The sequence below is a fragment of the Molothrus aeneus genome, chromosome 4, assembly GCF_037042795.1.
Source record: "Molothrus aeneus isolate 106 chromosome 4, BPBGC_Maene_1.0, whole genome shotgun sequence".
NCBI classification, from domain to species: Eukaryota; Metazoa; Chordata; class Aves; order Passeriformes; family Icteridae; genus Molothrus; species Molothrus aeneus.
This window is the reverse complement of record NC_089649.1, coordinates 21,738,577-21,752,286: the sequence shown is the minus strand read 5'-3', so window position 1 is coordinate 21,752,286 and position 13,710 is coordinate 21,738,577. Positions and strand designations below refer to the sequence as shown.

The window sequence follows — 13,710 nt, the reverse complement described above, 5'->3', positions numbered from 1 at the left end:
CCCGGGGCCGGGCCGCGCCCCCGCCGCACCCCGGCACCCCGCCACCACGGCAAGCTGCGCGCCTTGCTTACAGAAGTTAAATGAAACGAAAATAAGCACAGAGGAGCTTTACAAACCCGCCCAGCCGGCTGACTTTTTGCCTGATTTTCCCCCCTGGTTATTTTCCATTCGCTTTCTGCCGCCCCGGCACTCACCCGGCGGTGCGGCACAGCGCGGAGAGACGAGGACACCGCAGCGCGTCTGCGAGGCGGCAGCTCCGTCCCCCTGCTCTTGTTTTCACTTCCGTCTGCCGCCGCTCCTCCCCTGGCCCGGCCCGGCCCGGCCCAGCCCTGCCTGGCCGCCGCGGACGGGGCTGCGGAGCGGGGCAGGGGGCGGAAAGCCCGCGTGGTGCCCAGGTTAGCCGCGTTGTTTGGGTTGTTTTTTAACAGGGGAGTGCTCCTTTTCGCCCCGCTGTGATTTACGCACACGCAGCAGCGGGCGCACCTGCGAGGCGCAAGGGGCCGCGCCCCGTGTGCCCGTCCTGAGGGAAGGGGTGCGGAGCCGGACAGGGATGGGGGGAAGCCGCTCAGCCTGAAGCGGAGCAGGAGAGCCTACGGAAAGAGGGAGTTTGGCTGATTTAATGTGAGGAATGACAGGGATGTACTCGCCCCCTGAGGACATCAAAGTGGGGGAACGGCGGCGAGGCAGAAGAACTGTTGCAGCTGACAGAAGGCTGGCACAAGAACAAACAGGTATAGAGTAGCCATGCATAAGATCAGCTCCGAAACTGGACGGGATCCGCCAGAAATTAAGGTCTCTAGCACAGCCTCGCTGTAGGAGTGGGTCCATTAAATGAACCAGGTTCTAAGGTGATGCTTGATCGGGTTGTTACAGGACTAATTCTTTAACACGAGGACTGTCCAGCTGGGAATGCAGCTGGGAATCTGTGGAGCGGGGCAGGCAGGCTGGGACAGCAGTGCTGGGCCTGCCAGCGCCAGTCACGGCCGCTGCCTTGGGAATGGGGCGAAGATGAAACAGCAGTGGCGCTTCAGAGTCACGTTCAGCTACACACCTCACCTTGGTGAGCCTTGAGGTTCCTGCCAAACTTCACACGACAAGAAGTCATTACAAGTAAAAATGGCTGTGAAAGAATTGTGCATCTAGTTGACAGTACCATTATCAGCTCGATTGAAAGGATTTCAGTACCCTCCTCAAACATGCATTTACTGTGGAGAAGGAGTGCGGAAGAAAGCTTTAAATTCTTATTTATCACAGTCCAACACAACACTCAGTCCTCATAATGGACAGCCCTGCCTCACCCCTCTGACCCCAGCGCATTGTCCCTTGCTTTTACTGTCACTTGCACAGCCCTGAGCCTGATTTTGGTCCTGCTGTGCCCATTGCCCTCACAGGCTACCCCAAGAGGAGTACAGGAGCCCTCAGGCTGGAGCTGATGCTGATGCTGATGCTGGGTTAGAAGACCTGTGCCCTAAGTGCCTGGATGTGCATGAACCCAGGGCCTGTCTCATCCTCTGAGCCCTGGCTCAGTGAACCTTAACAAGGGGATTTTAACAGTGTTTTAACACTGATCTGTGTGTCTTTAAATGCTACTCAAACAGCATCTCAAAAGGAAAGCATCTAAATCTCCCACTACTGTAGCCAAACCACTCTTTCAGAAATCTTCCTTCCTTAGTCTGCTCTTTTCCTATTAAGTCTCTCCAATCGGGCAAAACTAAAAATCTCTGTTACGCAAACAGACTCTCACATGATTTTAATTCATGGAGGTAAAAGTTACCCAACAGAGGGATTTTTCATTGTGTCACAAGGGCTCTAGGTCACTCTCAAGCTGTTTTATTTATTAGAGTAGAAAAAGCTCCAGGATCCCATGCCCCGGTGTGACTCACATTGTATCTCCAGTGTCAGCATATCCCTGTGCTGCCTGCTTGGGTAGCAATCTGCTCTCAGCTCACCATGGCACACAGCCTGTGGTCCTGATTGATTTTGCACTTTGCCACGTTAGTGAAAAACATCCTCTTCCACTTCAGTTCTCCCAAAGCCTTCAGCTTTTCCTGTTGGAGAAGCAGCTTGCACATACAGCATCCCAAGACAGTATTACGTTAATTATTCACTACCGAAGAAGGACGTGCAGAGGGACTTTTGCTGCTTGGTGTTGCGGCAGGTTCCAGCCCCGGCAAGCCTGCCTGCAATCTGCTCCACACCCACCCATCGCAGCAAGGCCAGTGCCACTCCCAGAGCAAAGCTGGCAGTCTCATCTTTAGGTCCGTCATCACTTTTCTGTGGCGTGATCGGTTTGTAACAAATGAATCTGTTTTCCTTTGCCTCCAGACACAGGGCACAGAAATAGAGGCAACTCATTAGCTCGAGATCGCTCCATTCTTGGTCGCTTTTCAAATATTCTCCTCTTTGAGAGAAAGCTTTTCATTAAGATGAATAGCAAAATTAGAGATAGTAAGCCGAGCAAGAAACCTCAGCAGCAGCTAGAACTGTGGCCTGCCTGTTCTTCCTACCACTACGGGATTTTAGACAGAGCTTGCATTTTCCCCTCAGAACAAGGAAGGAAAGAGTCTGGAAATTAATTAAATGCAGTAGTCAGCTAGCCAGGAAGATACAGCCTATGTCAGAATTACTCAGGCACTTAAGTCTCCTTTAAATGCTAATGAAATGCCTTAGGTGCCTGGTAATGGGCACTACAAAACTGACAGAGAATATCACCTGCGGTGGTGAAGTAGAGAAAGGTACTTGTAAATGGGAAAAGTAGCCCATAAATTCTGAACAGATTAAGAATGCACAGTCTAATTATTTTTAATTAAACACCACTTAATGTAACATTACCTTTCTGTGTGCTAAAATATTGAACTACAAGCTGTGCTTTTACTGCACTGCTACTTTCACTTTTGCTTTCCTTCCAAAGGTAAAGCTAGTGTAAATATTTACATTCAGTGTATAACTGCTGTTCAGCACAAAGTAATCCTCTCTCTAATGAGGTTAATGTGAATATCATCTAGAACATAACAGCTTATTTCCAGTTCCAAGATAGCTCTGCGGCCAAAAACTACAATAAATTAGATAATTTCTATGTGTTTCTGAGAAGCAGGGGCTGCAGTCAACTTTTGACAGGGCAAGCTGTTACACGTTGGTCACAGTGAAGCCCAAACCACCTAGAACTGGTATCACAGAAGAACTTTTGTTTTTCTGTTTGTTTGGTGTTTTGTGGTTTTGTTGTTTGTTTTGTTCTGTTTTTCCTGTCCTGTTTTGGAAAGATAGCCTGTGCTGAATTGCATCCTCTCTCATACATCCTGTCTACCACAATAAGCCCAGTTAGCTCAAAGACTTCTTTGCATGGGAGGAGCCATGTGGCTGGGCAGAGTGGCTGGCAGGAGGTTCAGCATCCAGCCAGCTGGGCAGCTACACCCACCCAATTCACCTTGGGACATTTTTGTCAGCCAAAATAAACCCCATGGTCAAGTTTTCTCTTACTTGTCACCTTTTTTTTCACCTCTTAGAGCCCTGTTCTCCCCACAGCTGTGCTGACCATCTTCACCACTTATCATCAGCTCATTTTCTCACAGAGCATGTTTTCTTGTGTTACTTCTGCTGGAGCTGTGTCCTCTCTGGCAGCAGTTTGTTCCCCATCTCGGTGATCAGGACAGCTTTTAAACCTGCAGTTTTCATCAGATTGAAAAGTTAACCGTGTTGGTGTTCCCACTCTAGCCATTGAAGCTCTTAATGTTGTAAATGGATTTATTAGTATTTTTTATACCCTGATTTTTTTTTTATTTTAGCTAATCAAGCCTTCTTTAGTTTTTATTTATTGATGCTTTTCTTTGTAAAGAGAAATTAATATTTACTAATAAAATACTTTCTTATTTACAGTGTCTCTAGAATCTTGGTAAATTGGATAAACAGAGGAAATGTATGTTATTACTGGACTCCTTTGTAGTGACTGAGGAGACACATTGGAGCCTGGTCAGTCCTAGCTCTAAGCAAGGAATATCTGTTTTGTTCCCTCCTCCTCAGGTAAAAGAAGGACCACCTATGTGGATGCCACAGCCCATGCCACAGGTTAAACATTTCTACTTTGTGTGTCCAAACCAATGAAACAGCAACTAAACCTCTTCATTCCAGGAAACACAATTAACCTTTTCAGAAGCTTAAGGTTATCTTCTTATCACATTAAACATGGCCCACTTTAGGGACTGAAATCAAACTGAAGCTTCTCAAAACGTCACAGCCTGAACAGCTTCATCCTCACAGCCCTGCCTCATTTTACAGATGGTGACCAGAGGCAATAAACATTTATACATGCAAGGAATCAACTGTCAAAGAATTGAAACCAGTTCTTCCAAATTCCTTCACCGCTACTAACAACTAACTTCTGGATTACTCTACCCCAGTCTGACACAGCCCTTTCTACTTCAAATGGAGCAATACATGGGAAGAAAAAAAGGAGGGGAAAAAAGTCAGATTTCATCGTCACCATTTTTGACAGAATTATGAGAGTAATACCTTCAATAATCCCTGTTCTTACCTTGAAGCAAGCTGCCTGCCCTGATTTCCTTTTCCTTAATGGCAAGGAATGGTTAATGCAGAAACCTGTGACTTGGTGTGGTTTAATTACAGTCCATCAGCTGTGCAGGAAGGGCTTGTTGAGTGATGGCTTTGAGCTATGTTTGAGATCCACCACGAATACCAATTAAGCAGGGTTTGGCAGGTAAACAGCCAAACTCTCAGAGTGATCCTTGCAGTTATTTATATTAATTAATGGCCCCAGAGAGGAGCTGCAGCTTTGCCCTTAGACTTGTGTGTGATGGATTGCCTTGGTGAGGGAGGCAGCGGGTGCAAGCTGCAGCAGGAAGAGCCTGGCAGGGCGGGAGCAGCCAGGCACAGGGGTTTGGATAGGGGGCACAGCAGGGGAGCAGGCAGCTCCCCTGCTTTATTCCTAGCAGCACCACTCACTCACAAAAGCACAGGCTTTTTATAGGGTCTGTTCTGCTGCTCAGCCTGAGCACCCAGCAGATGCCCAGGTTTGGGGCTCCCCCACATCATCCTCAAGTCCAAGCCCTTCAGCCAGCTCACACAACTGAACTGGTACAAAAATGAACATAGGCCAAAGCAGTGACACCCCACTGTATCAGCAGGTCTAACAATACATTTACAAGTGTTTGGAAGAAAACTAAGGGGGGGAAAAATCAACTTTGCCCTGGATTTTATAACTGCTTAGGTAAAGCCATACAAAAATCTGTGCATACAGAGAAACCTCTCTAGGCCTCTGTAACCACCTCTAGAGTTGTTTGGGTTTTTTTTCCCCAGAGAACTACAAAACAGGCATGAGGGCAGTAAGATCAGAGAACATGTTCAGGAGATCTTATTTTAACTGCTGCCCACATAAAATATTATATCAACTAATAGCTATTCCCACAGTAAATAAAATACAGGTAAACTTTACTGACAGAGGAGAACAGCAGGAAAAAAAAAAAGAAACAGCCACCAGAGAAGCTTGTATTTATACATCTTAAGAATTTAAACCAAATTTATACCCACCAGTGTCATATTTATGTGTGAATTGTTTTGCGATGATTTATTTGTGAAAACACCAGTTCCTTGTTGACTTTGCAAGGTTGGCTGCCACATAGATCTGGGTGTCAGCCCCAGAAGACTGAAACCCGCATTGTGCTGATATTTTTTGTTAAAATAAATCAAGATGAGCAAGAGGGGCAGAAGGGACCACAGAAGCACCTCTCACTGTCAGAAACAATTGTGCCCTCCCTGGGTGGATCCAGGAGCCATCAAGCCTGAGCCTTTTCCTCCTGAAATGCTACAGCATTTCTTCCCAAATGAATTTACATCTCAGAAGTGCTTGTGCTTTTCTGGTCCCAGCTGTTCCCATCAGAAGGCTGTTCTTTCCTCTGTTTGTTCTAATGGCCAGCAACCTGCATCTTATTTCCAGACTAAGTTTAGTCACATATGGGTTTAAATAGTTCTCCCTCACTGCTGTTTGACTCCTGGGTATTTTTAGAGGGAAACCATATCCCCTGTCAACCTTCATTTTTCCTGGGCTGAACAAGCCGAGGTCGCCTCGGCCTCCATTTGTAAGGAAAGACTGTGGCACTCCTGGTGATCTCAGTAGCCTTTCCTTACACCTGTTCGGATTTGTATTTTCCATGAGCATGAGACATCAAAATCGTATGAGTGTGCTAAGGACACCTTACTGATGTCATCTTCTGCCATGGATTTAGTGTTTCCACTGGAAACATTTTGATTGACATGTCCCAGAATGACATTTCCTTCTCCAAAGAAAACCGTAATGGTGCTCCAAAGGTGCTGGAGAATTGCCCAGTTGATTATTTTTTTCCTATTTTTCTCCTATTTTCAGTTTACTGTTAAATTGTAGCCATATGTGAGCTTTTCTTATCCATGCTTCTGAATTCAATTCCATTACATTGTTGTTCTTCCCATAAGATTTTTCAGATCTTCCTCCCTCCTGATAGGGCCTCCCAACTTCTGTCATCCACAGATGTCATTAGCAAACTTGCAGTCTTTGTGCCCAGTTTACTGTGAGAATGTTAAGCAGGAAAACTTTCAAGACCTTTTAATTTACAACCATATATTTATATAATTATATACAAATATGCAAACAAACTCCATTAACTACCTTTCTGCATCATACTTCTTGTTGCAGTCTTCCCTGCTGCAGTCTTCCTGCTCACCTGGCAGGAAAAGGAATGGCTTTGGCACTGTAAGGATTGAAGCAGAACATCCGATGCTGTCCTGAAGCCCAGATGAGTGAAACCTGACACATTGACTTTGTTTATAACCTCAGTGACTGGACAGCTGTGAGGTTAGTCTGACACAGGCTGCCCTTGGCAAGAGCAAGAAGCCGCGCTGGGAGGAAAGTGCAGAAGTGCTGTGAGCTCTGTCTGGAGAGATGTTCAGACCAGAGCCACAGGAGTCAAAGACTGCTAAGAGGTCTGAGCAGAGATGGAAACAGAGAGAGCCAGTATTAAATTACATTTCACGATGTCTTAGACGCAGAACATCATTTTGCTGCTCCTTGCATGGCAGCAGAAGCAGAGCACTTAGCAGGGTCATAGAGTCACAGATTAGTTTTGGTTGGAAGGGATCTTAAAAGGTCATCTAGTCCAGCCCCCCTGCAATGAACAGGCACATCTTCATCTAAATCAGGTTGCTGAGACCCCTGTTTGTTTCAAAACAGGATAGGGAATAAAAGAAAGATGGAGAAACAGTATTTTAGAGTTTAAGGCTGTTAAAGCAAGGGTAAAACAGTCTCTTAGACAATTTAAGGAAAGTGGAGAAGAAAGAAAAAGCTGTTGTTGAATTATTTCTCATCCATGCTTCCTATGAGCAAGGTGGTCACCTAACCTGGATAAATCAAACCTATGGATAGGTCAGTTGGTCTCTGAGCTTATTTACTATACCCACATATGGAAAAACGTACCAGCCGCTTCCTGTAGAGGTCAGGCTATATATAAACAACTGCAAGTGAAGCAGGACCTGATGCAATTGGCTCTAAGAGCTGCCTTTCCACAGTGTCTGTGCAGCTGCAGGTGGGACGTGGAGTCACATCAATCAATCCAGGGTTAAACAGGAGCTGACAGTACTTTGGAGGAACATGAAGTGCCTGCAACCTGTTAGCTGGGCACACGTCTGCACTTTCCGTCTCTTTGTACGAGAACCACCCTCCAAAGCACAGTGAAACAATCCTCTCAAAACTTTCACTCTAAAGAATACATGGGAGTGGCAGAACAGTGACATCAATCGTTTTAGGCACAGTGTACCTGTTGAAATGCATGACACAGGTTTCACAGCAGTACCTGCAGGGTCTGTGCTAAGTGACAGAAAAATATATTAGAGACTAGTTAAAGAAACAGCTTGAAAACAGCTTGAAGGAGGAAACAGTGAAAATGAGAGGGAGAAGAGTGAAAAGTTCCAGCCACCACCTATTGCATCTGAACTCACATTGTTTCTAAAAATACAAAAGCAGAAAGCTGGTAGGAAATGTTGATGCCAGAAAGCTTTCAGCAAGTAAAGGACCATGCTGGTGCCCAGTGTAAAACTGAGCCTCCAGAGCTCTGGGATTCGATCTGACAGCCGTGTCCTAATGCCACTGCTCAGCTCCACCTCAGCTTGACCAAAACTTCAAAGCCTATTAAAATCAAGTAGGAACTTTCTGTGGCTCTGGCTCCTAAGTTTAAAATTGGCACTGGGCTTTGTCTCGCATTTCGCCTCCTCCCCAGCCCTGTAGCTCGATACCCCTCGTTAGCCTGCTCGGGATGGTTTGTGTCCCTCTCTCCGGAGAGCATTTGTCACCCGGGACTGCTCCAGCCCCTGCTTACTTTGCCGAGAAGGAATTTTGGCAGCAATTAGCTGAAATGAGTTTCGGGACCTTCTGCCTGTTTGTTTGACCTCTGAAAGTAGGTGGCTAATTCAAGGACAATGGAAGCTGTCGTGTTACCTGTTCCCAGCATGAAATCAATCAGGGGAGAGCGGGAGTGAAGTCAGCCTTTCTGTTTTGATAAGAGGGTGTCCAAAGATCCCTGGAATGAGTGGAACTCCAGCAGCCACTTGGGCACAGGACCGCCTGGCCTGCTATTTATACACCCGGGGGCAGGGCTGGGGAACAAAGTGGTTCTTCTGCTCCTGTTTTTTTTTTATTTGCCTGAAACTGAAGGGGAAGGGCACAGCTCATGGCTTTCATCACCCAGAAGTATGCATGGGCAATTTTTTCCTTTTTTCCTTTATAGTGGGGAAAAATAGTGTTACCAGAATAGCCTTGTGTCATCTATCTTATATATGTATTTATATAATATTCTATATAATATATATATTAATATTATATATATATATATATATATAATCCTTAGATGTCTAAGATTGTATAAACCTTCAGAAACAGAATCTCTGTAAAGACAACATTTAGCAAAATGAAAAATGAATCCAGTATCCCATGTGTAATGATGATGCACCTCTCCAGGTGCCAGCAAACAGAAGATGGCTTCACTCAGGAAGTGGTTGCCTTAATGACACAGAGGGACAAGGATATCAAAGTAGGACAGCTGAGAGAGACATGAGTTCATATTTTATATGGCAAAAGCCAAAATAATGACATTTTGTGGAGTTTAATTCACATGTAGAACTATGTTTGGAATTCAGTTATACACATATTTGTGCTAAGCCCCTTAGGAAGCAGATCCAGGTCATCCCAATGTTTGGAATTTTTTAAACTGGTTGGAGACATAACTTAGTCATTTCAGTGGCTTTTGCCTTTGAGGAAGGGAGCAGTAGCACATTTCATTTAGAAGTGCCCTTTTCCTGTTGACAGAGATAAGCCCCAAGAGAGCCTCATCCAATTCTGTGTGCTAAATATGACAGAAAAGAGTCTTTGGGAAAAGAAGTCCAGCACAAGACCCTGGGGAACGCTAATTGCAAGCTTATTTTAAGCATCTTGCATGTTCTGAATAGTTTACAAGGCTGTTCCAGTTGCTGAGAAGTTAGAAGTCTTGGTAATAAAGACTCTTGGGAAACTGATCCATCAGTTTTACAAGTTTACAGTGCTGCTGGAAAAGGGCCAGTGAGCTGGTCCCTGGAAATGAATGAAATATTTCTCTATTACCTCATATAGCTTGCAACACCGTGGTAGCTGAGTAACTTGCAAGTATTACTGCATTCACCCTTGCAGTATCTGAATAATCCAGGGAAATACAAGTGCAAGCAGCTATAAAAATATTTCCACTTCTCTTTTTTGGGCAAGGTTTCCACCACTCCTAGCCCAGCAGGGGAAAATCTCAAAAAACTCCCTCCATGGGGCACAACCACATCCTAAGCATGGACCCTGTTCCTTCCCCCACCCCAGACTGCTCCCAGGCCTCTGCTAACGGGGCAGCAATGCTCACCTACGCTCAGTTTGTTTCTCACTGGGCTAGTCAGGAGATCATGACAATTTTCTGTGGAGACAGAGGCACATAAAAGAATTACCAGATTAGCCTCTATGGGCTGGTTTCCCTCATCCCACAAACCTTTGGGACTGAGACATGAATCCAACATGTGGCAAGTGACACTTGGGAGCCATAGATGCTTTTCATTAATAGCTACATGACCTATAACTCTGGCCTTCTCATAGATTATTGCCATTATGCTATTCTTAACATTAGCAGTCACTGGGTATATATCTATGTTTTCAAACAAAAGCATGGCTCCAGCCCAGAGATTCTTTGCAAAACAATTTGCTGCTCCTTCCCCCTCCACCTCCTCTTTTCCTTCCCTCTCCACCCATAAAATTCACATCCAAATTCAGTTATCTCTCTTTATCTGACAGGAAGTGCCAAAGGAAAAAAATAATCAATGATAGATTTAAGAAAATAATATATCATGTATGCAGTACATACACACCACAAAACATTTTACAATGCCATAATCCAAAATATGTGCTAGGAGTAGGCTAATCAGACTTATTTCAAAATAGCTGATTAGAAGGAAAAAATACAAGAAGGGCTGATTGCAAACAGAGAGAACAGAGTACATTTTCCATGTCTCACCAAAACCTTTGCAAAAAATCACTTCTAACCATATCTGTTTACAAGAAGGGAAAACATCATGAGAAATGACTTTTTTCCTTCTTGCACAAATCAGAACTTGACTTGAGAAACAATACACCCTGTCCTGCAGCATTAACCTTACAGCCTCGGGCACTCGATTGAAATGCCTCACGAGGCAAACAAACGCTTCTGGAGAGAACCACCTCCTTATCTATTCGTAGAGAAAGGAAGAGGGAGAGGATGAGTGACGGCAGGAAACTCACATTTCATTCCAGTGACGAATTTTGACCAGCCTTTCATTCCTTGCACTGGAGATGCAAGTGCTTAAGAGAGCCACAAAGACAGGGATGAGTGTACGCATCTCCTTTTAAGCACTAGGGAAGCTCTTTTTGGCAAATAAACGTGTTTCCACTGTTGCTCAGTCATCAGGATCACCAGACAGAGGGCGTGGGCTAATGTTTTTTCTTTTTTGGGGTCTGTCTAGCCAGAGTTTTGCATAACTTCCTCCACCCTGTTTCACTCATCTTTCTGCAAGTATTTGAGCAGTTCATCTGCATACTGCTCTGTCTGACCTTCCCAGTGATTTCTTGGGAAGTCAGGAATGCACTGATCCCTGGGTAGGCACACAACAAACCCAGGGGCTGAGGCGGGTCCCTGTGCTGCCAGGGACAGCTCTCATCACAAGTGCCAGCTAGTAGGGCTGAATTCAGCAAGGTGGGCACACCAAACTGTGACTGCCAAAACTGGGAACATCCCTAGCAGCCAGGGATTGTAGTCAGTCACTTGAGATCCTGTTAGTAAGGTCTGACTTAAGAGAAAACGTGTGGGGATAAGAGTGAGCCATATATGGTTATTTCAAGCCCTGAAATATGCAGGACTGTAAATAAGCTTTTCATATAATGGAGGTGGATACAGATGTCAATGAAAACCAAGAAAAAATGAAGCATATTTGCAAAAAAAAAAAAAAAAAAAGGTGCTGTCAGACTCACTCCACAGCTCTCCTGGATACAAGAGTTCCTTTGCCAGATTGTGGAAATGAAATAGATTTTATCTCCCTAAAGTTCAGTAAAACATCAGATCAAGGACTGCCTGGTAAGCTATAAAACAAACTGCAAGAAAATGGGATGGCTAAAAAAAAAAAAAAATTAAGTTGGTAAAATCCTCCAAAAACTAGGGATTTAAAAGAAATTAATGTCTGTAAAAGTGTTAAGGTATGCATGGGATTGCAGGAGGGCTTCTTGCAGAGTTACTAAGAGTAAATTTTGAAACAGAAAGTATTAGATGTCCCATTGGCTGTGCTAATGCCAAAAATCTGTTTTCTTATTTTTGATGATAAATAACCGTAGAGGGGTTTTTCTATCCCAGAGAGAGGGTGGAATAAATTTAGGGTGGATATTGGCAGCCTTGCAAGACTGAAATCTTGGAGCAAACTCCAGAGCAGCTGGGACAAGGCAACATCACTGGTGCTTCTGGATGGTGTTTAGTCTCTTTACAAAGGACTGAGTGATATGAGCAGAATAGGAAAGTAGCAAAGAAGGCTATGCAACACAAGTCACCTTGCTGTAGAAGAAATCAAATATAAAGGAAATGTATGAATAATTTTATATTATCACTTTGTCTTAAAAACGTGTGATATTGAATACAATCTTTAATCCTTGAAACTTTTGAAATAGCAGGAATAAATTACTGGTTTATGGCCTTTTGCCCTTCCCCAAGTCTTTGGAAAGTATCCATTTCTCTAGCTAAGGACAAGATATTGGATGTAGCATTCCAGTAGCGATCATTTTTCACATTCAGTTAAATTCCAATGGCTACACACCTCTCTTAACCCTAGCTAAGTTAAAAGAAAGAGCTAAAGCAAGAAGAAGATTTAATAAAAGTAACATTGCATCAGGTGCACAAACTTCCAGGAACAGCTAAAATTTACAGACAGAGTCATGGATTTTGGCAGAGCACTGGCATGTTTTGATGAGATCACCAAAGGTGTAAAGTGACTGCAAGACATGTATTCGATTATCTCTTAGATTTATAGAGGATTTGCTTGCTTGGAAAGAATTTTTAGAATGATTGGCATACACAATTTGTGTAAGCTAATGGTGTTGGGATTTTATATACAATTCTATTTATATACAAACTGGGGGGAGTTCTGCTCCTTGATCTAAGCTCCCACGTAGGCAGGGGGTCAGAGTGTCCATTTGCTCCCTGCACATTCGTTTGGACAGAACTCCACAGCAAGTGCCAAAAGATCCCACATCAGAAGGGCAGTGTTTTACTCCTGCTGTAGACTCTCAGAGACCCAGTCAACAACCAGCATGGCAATAATCAAACTGCTCCAGTGAGAAATGGCACAGGCCAGCAAGGAACTGAGCAGGATTTACTCTCAGCCTTTATGTAATGGATGCAGAAAACTTTGTGTACCCTTGTTCTAAGAATAGCCCCCCCAGTGACGAAGGGGATTGAATGGAAAGATAGCTGTAGACCCTTAATGCTTTAAAAAGCATCTCACAGTCTCTGAGTGTCTATTTATTTGCTTGTCCTCATCTTTCACTTCCACTCAAAACTATGTTTTGGCCATGTACATGTGCATCCACAAATTCCCCAAGGCTTGGAGTGAGTGCAAGGAATGGTATTCTCTGTGAGATGTAAAGGGGACAGGGTGGAGTTATTCTGCTGACATTATGAACACTCCTCAAGAGAACAATGTTCTCTTCCCAATGTCTTGCCACTAGCCACAGAGGTGAAAAAAAGCTCATCTGGTGATTAAAAGGATTGAAGAATTCCTCCCTTTTCCCATTCCTCAAAAATGGATCTTGACCACCTTTAAATCAAGCTAACTGCTTTCTTTACTCTGCAGATGAGTAAAGGCACTCCAAAAGGAACAACTCCAGAATATCTCAGCAGGAGCAGAGGAACAATGGCAAAGTACTGAAAACAAACACTTCCCACTTTAAAAGCAGGGATTGCTTACTAGAAGAATTGTAAGAAAAAAGAAGGACCATGCCATAGGGCTTTTGGGCTTTTTTCTTTTGTTTTTAGTTGCTAAAGCAAACAGTTAGGCAAGGATGGAAGCAACATATGGAGGGAAAGGGAAACAGACTGAAAATGGGGAAGCAGATAAGGATCAGAGAAAGGAAGCTTCTTACCTGTGTGCCAGATG

At 44.2% G+C, this 13,710-nt stretch overlaps 1 protein-coding gene across 5 annotated transcripts in view; it reads right to left on the bottom strand.

Moving 5' to 3' along the window:
• The window catches only part of PDLIM5 (PDZ and LIM domain 5), a 127,016-nt gene extending 126,731 nt beyond the window's left edge, over window positions 1-285 (bottom strand). For all 5 annotated transcript variants that reach the window (XM_066548059.1, XM_066548060.1, XM_066548061.1 and 2 more), the window contains exon 1: window positions 195-285. The gene's annotated coding sequence lies outside the window, so the exon portion shown is untranslated. The remainder of the gene's footprint in view (window positions 1-194) is intronic.
• Between the last annotated feature and the right edge of the window lie 13,425 nt (window positions 286-13,710).